This window comes from Hyaena hyaena, unplaced genomic scaffold, assembly GCF_003009895.1.
Source record: "Hyaena hyaena isolate Hyena2069 unplaced genomic scaffold, ASM300989v1 scaffold_1429, whole genome shotgun sequence".
Lineage (NCBI taxonomy): Eukaryota > Metazoa > Chordata > Mammalia > Carnivora > Hyaenidae > Hyaena > Hyaena hyaena.
The window spans coordinates 6,163-12,324 of NW_024082062.1; positions in this window are offsets into that span (position 1 = coordinate 6,163).

A 6,162-nucleotide genomic window follows, 5' to 3' on the forward strand; every position below is an offset into this window, starting at 1 on the left:
TTTTTGAAGTCTTAATTCTCTCAGAATTTTAGAAATCTCAAAGAAGAAATTGCTACCAAAAAGGTGAAGCTCATCTATTTTGTCTACGTATATTTTAGATTCATAAAAAGAAAAAAAAAACCTATTTTAATGGAAAATTTAAAAATATTTCACAAAATATTTAGAGTATTATATCTGCATATGTGTGTGTGTTTTATGTATATATTTAGAATATTCACAAGTAGATGTTAAACTAAATGGGTGTGACATAAACTCATGGTCTGTTAAGGCTTTAAAAAGTGTGAGATTATCTATTCAAGCACTGGACTCTTTCTAAAATGTTCACACTTCCTGTTGTCCTAGCCATCCCCAAAACTATAATATATAATTTTGAAAATGTAGCCACTAAACACCATTTTAAATTCATTTATTCATTAATTTGTTTACATATTCAATATCTAGTAACCATCTACTATCTATCAAACATTTTTCTGGACTCTACTTACCAACACAGATAATAGTCTCTGCACTTGTGAAGCTTATATTCTATAGGGACTAAAAATCCATAAACAATAATGACAACATTTGTAAATTATATTGTATGTTAAAAAGTAATAGATTTATAAGAGAAATAGTAAGTAAAATAGAGGAAGGCAGTGTCAAAGTGCAGATGTCAGTTTATTTAATGTAAAATTATTTATATATGTATAAAAAGGCTATGTAGCCATATATGATAATGCATTGCTTTATAAGTAGAATAAATATTTTTAAATGAGAAACATCACCCTCCATCGATTAAAGTCTCCATACAATTTCATGACCTCTCCTAAAATTGATCCTGAGGTTTGGTGCAGAGTCCTCTAATGTTTGGTGGGAATACCAAAAAAGTTGCCTCTTTAGTTTCTTCCTTCATTCACTGCCTAGAACACTCCTACCATACTTCTCTTTCATACCTGGAGTTTTATCACCAAAGTGTCACCCAAGTATCTCACTTTCTAAGCTTGCATTCTGCCGCTCCATTTCAAGCAATCTCTCCTCTCTGCCTGGACCCTTTGTGTCATGTTATGTCTTTTAACTTATTTTAGCACTGAGGCTAATTTTTTGCCTTTGTTTCCTTTGTACTGCTCCTCTCCCTCCTTGAGTCCAGATTCAACTCCCCAAGAGCCGATTTGCTGTTTCACTCATAGTTATTACCTAAGGTGTCACCAAAGGCCTAGCAGAGTAAATGTTCAATAAATACTTGTTGAATGATTGATGAGCCTCTTCAATTGTTCATGGTTAAAATTTTATGATGACTTTACTTTTCCCATGAAATTAGCATTCACCCATCAGTTGAAGGTGAAGTTCAAGATCAAGTGGAATTATGGAAATTCACTGTTGGGTGCAAGTGAAAAATGGTGTAGCTTAGTGATTAAATAGATGATACAGGAATCCAGGTTCTGGTTTTGTCATTCATTCTCTCTATCTCAATTTCTTTAACTGTAAAATATAGACAATTTTAATGCTCACCTTAAATTTTATAGAATAGCTAAAATTCTCATCTTTGTGATTGCACCTGTGAATGTTACAGAAGGAACATGAGAACAAGTATGATGTAGTTGCTCCCATCTTCTGCCCAGCTAGTCTTGTCTTCTACAGTATAGCTGTTTTCAGAGACTCGTTAAACTTAGTTCTTTTTAGGAAAAGAAAAGAAGAAAAAAGATTGCATACAGATGAGGCATATCAAAGCTGCTGAGTATATGGCTACTGACATCAGTATTAACTGGAAATTATCTAGAATTTCTGCAACACACTTTGATTTTATATTCCTCAGTTCTGCATTGTGTCCCTAGAGATATCAAATGTCAAAATCAAGGTTTACTGCAGTACATACTTTCAATGTGCTTTTCCTTCTCTAATCCATATTTATTAAGAAAAATGTTTTTTGGTGCCTGGGTAAATACTGTGAGTTAATTTTTATCTATACATGTTATGTGATAGCAGCTAAATAATTCTCTTGGCCTAGTCACTCAGCAGAATTTATATTTAAGTAGGGCCACTTAGTGAAAATAAATATTCTCATTATACCTGAATAAGTCTTCTCTTTATCATTGTGGGAAATTCCTTTGGACTCAAATGTGTCCATTAAGTCTTTTTATAAAAGCCAAGATCAGACTCAAAGCTATTATGAAAATATGAATATTTAGAAGAAAATACATCAGAAAAAATTGGTTATGTTCTTCCAACCTGAGAAATTCCAATGACCCTTGGATAAAATGACCTTGAGAGTTGAGGTGTTTTTCAAATGTCACATTCTGTGAAAAAAGGGAATTATTTATAGAGGATACTCTGTATTAAAACCTTTAGTCCAGGGGTGCCTGGGTGGCTCAGTCAGTTGAGCATCCGACTTTGGCTCAGGTCATAATCTCACCAGTTCTGTGTCTCTCTCCCTCTCTGTCCTTCTTCCACTCACACTCTTTCTCTGTCTCTCAATAAAAGAATAAATGTTACAAATAAATAAATAAGTAAATAAATAAATAAATTTAATACATCTATTGTGGGCTAAATTGAGTCCTCTCCTCTCACCCCAAATTCATAATAAGTCTTAATCTTTAGAATGTGACCTGATTTGGAAATTGCTTTGCTGCAAGTGTAATTAGTTGAGATGAAGCCGTTAGTGTGAGCCCTAAACCAATGTGACCAGTGACTTTACGAAAGGGAGATTATTACAAACACCCACCCACACACACACACACACACACACACACACACACACACGGAGAATGCCATGTGAAGATGAAAGCAGGGAATTGGGTGCTGTTCTCTAAGCCAAGAAACACCACTGATGGTTAGCTATCAACAGCCACAAGATAGGGAATAAGTATGAAAAAGCTTATCAGAAGAAATCACCTGCTGCCACCTTGATCTGTGAGACAGGAAATTTATGTTTCAATCACTCCATTTGTGGTGTTTTGTTATAGCAACACTAACAAACTGATACACTACCACAATAGCATATGTATGAAATATGAGATTTAGCAACTATTCTGGCTTTAGACAGAAGAATAGTGTACATGGCATAGGTCCTAGAAAAACTTTTGTATGAAGGAGTCCTTTATGACCCCTTCATAATGTTCCTGTGAATGATTTATGCAGTCACAAAACAATGTTTCCTTATGCCCGATTCCTCATATCACTGATTAATGCTGAACCATAAAGGATGGGCCTGGAATTATAATTCTAATATTCCCATGAATCTAGTCAGCATTTACTGAGTAACAACTATATCCAAGTTACTGTTCTTTGGTGCTTTCTCCACTTATATTCAGGCATATTTACATCCTTTAAAAAGCTGCTGTTTAGTTAGCAAAACAGATGTAGACCAGTTGCTTTAGTTCAAGGAAGTAAGTGCCATATAGCAGCAATTATGGCTAGTATTCGCAGAACATTACTACTTGCCAGACACTCTCCTAACACTTTATATGGTTATTACAATTAATGTCCCCAAGACATATACCGGCATGGGTACTGTTTTAAAAAACTTCATTGTGCAAATGAAGAATTTCAGACCCATTCCCTTAACCAAAATTCTAAAATGAAGGGTTGGTATAATTCTATGATAACATAGATGAGCAAGAATTATGCATTTAGAAGAAAGGCAATGCAGAACGGTTTCAGTGAAAAACGAATGAAAGTAAGCGTCATTTAAAGTGAATCTCAAGGTGTGTAGGAGTTTCCAGGCACATAATAAGAGGAAGAAGATTTATAATTCCAGACCAATTCTTTCTTCTTCTTTGAGCAAAGAGAGGGTACAAGAGTAGATGGTGGCTTTTGGGTGTGCCACTCTTCCCTAGGATATGACAGGGAGTAACAAGATTGATAACATTCCAAACCCTTAATCTCTGCCCCCTCCCCTTCAGTCCTGTGAATAATTGAACAGTTAGCTATGCTGGTGTTTCAGACTCAACTGGTCGAACCCCTGTCTAAACGTCTCATCCTCTCTTCTGCTCTTCTGACCCTTTGCGTCCTGAATTGGTTGCACTAGTCCTGTGCCCATCCCACTGCCATCACTTATCTCTCAACATACCTAGCTGCCATCCAGCAACCTTTTCCCAAATGCACCCAGGTGATTCTGGTTCAGTTGAAGCATTGAGCATAACTTGAGGAAACAAATTATGAGTCAGTGTCTGATGTACATTAACTAGAACAGCAGCATACTTATTTGGTTACCTACTGCTGTCCTAGATAAAGATTTTTAATTTTTCAAAATTCTTTTGTTTGTTTATCTCCTTTTCATCTAACTTCAGAGGAAAGAAGTCTTTTGTTTTTCTTACAATACCCACCTAGTTTATGTATACCTTGTTAGTGTAAAGTTCTCCATGTTTATTTGTTGTATCTTCAAAGGATGATGAGAATCTTACAATTATAAGCATAGTAATAATAAATCTACACAGTAATTGTGAATGTGAAATTGAAATTATTGCCTAAAACAAATGTTCGCTCCAACTTTTGTAGACTGAAACTGACTTTGTCCTGAAAGTGCAATTTAATGTGACTCCCTGAGATAATCTAACTTAAAAACAGTGTGCTTCATTCCACAGAGTGCTACCAGGAATGTCCATGGCACATGATAATGTCAACTAACATTGATTCCCAAATCAGAACTCCACAGAGATTGGTTTTGTTTGTATGCTTGTTTTTCATCCTTGAGATTTTTAAAATACAAAACCGGAATCTTATTTTAGAAAGTCTGAGTAAATAGGTCTTAGCAGAGTAATCCATAATTTTAAAAACCTCTTCAGGTAAGTCTATTATCAATCAGATTTGGGAAACACCAGCTATCGAACATGTGTTTCTTAAATCAATAACTTCAGACCACAATAGAGGATTCCTATGCAAAACTGCATATTAAAAACATAGATTCCTAACCTCTTTCTTCATACTTCTGCATTGGAACCTCAGGGTATGGGAGCCCAGAACTATACTTTTAAGCAAATGTTTCTGTTGATTCTTATGTGTGACAGACTTGAGAATGATAGCATTGTTTATAATATAAATTACGCTACTTCACAATTAAATTCAGGGGAGTTATGTTGTTTTCATGTTTTATGGTTTTGTTGTTGTTGTTTTGGTTTGATTTTTGTTTATATTTTCACTGTAGAAGCTTAATCTCTTTCAGTAATCAGAGGATATGATGTTATCCAGCAAATACAGACAACATAGAGATGTGCAATGTTATAGTGGTTTGGGGAGTTTTTAAAGATAGAGCACTAAATTAAAGGTCCGGAGAAGAACATTCCATTTTTAGTTCTGGTACTCTTTAGTTGTTTTACCTCCTGTCATTGAACTTCTCTTACCCTCAGATTTCTAATCAGTTAAGTGGGGAAGTTATTACATGACTAGTTTTCCAGGCATGCATTTTTCCTACTGCAGTACATCTTTTTCAAATAGTACCTTATAACCAAATCTATAAAACAGAGATAAGGGAAGTTACTCTAATTGAAATGGGGCCAAAACTCCCTAGGTCAGTCTCAGAGACCCTTTACACATGTTAGGAGTCCAAGGAAAACGATTTGAAAAGCAATGTACAAGATGAACTTGAAGATTCTTCCGCATCTTATATTGTATATTTGCACAGTTCTAGGGACAGAATGGAGCTAGTTTGATCTTCCTTTTGCAGGTTAGATTTAATAAATCCATAGAAACACCAACTACAACTGTAAATTGAATTTCCCTTGAAAGAGAAAACCGTGTCCTAGAAGTTTGCTGTTGTTTAAACAATATAGACAACAGTAAAAATTTTATTTTCAAAAGCTGAGTTAGTGCCATGCAAAAATAAACCCTGAAATAGTCTCATGTTACCCCTTCTGCAAAGGAAATACTGTGTGTCCTCGAATATTTTTGACATCTCTGTTTAAAAATACAAAATTAGGAGCCTTGTTATCTTGTACAATGCACCAAGTGTTTCTGTGTTCATAAAGCCAGATGTATCCTAAACCCTTGAAACAAGAGGGACTCTGATAGTCTCTTTCATGAGCACAGGTAACAAACAGTATAGTTGTTCTTCAGATTATGAATCAAATTAATGCTGGAGGATAAACTATCTACAACATTAATTAAAAAGCTGTATTAGAAGGACTTCGTGTTAACCAAATTTATACGTTATTGGATGCCTTGAAATACATCTTTGGTCCTAATGTTTTT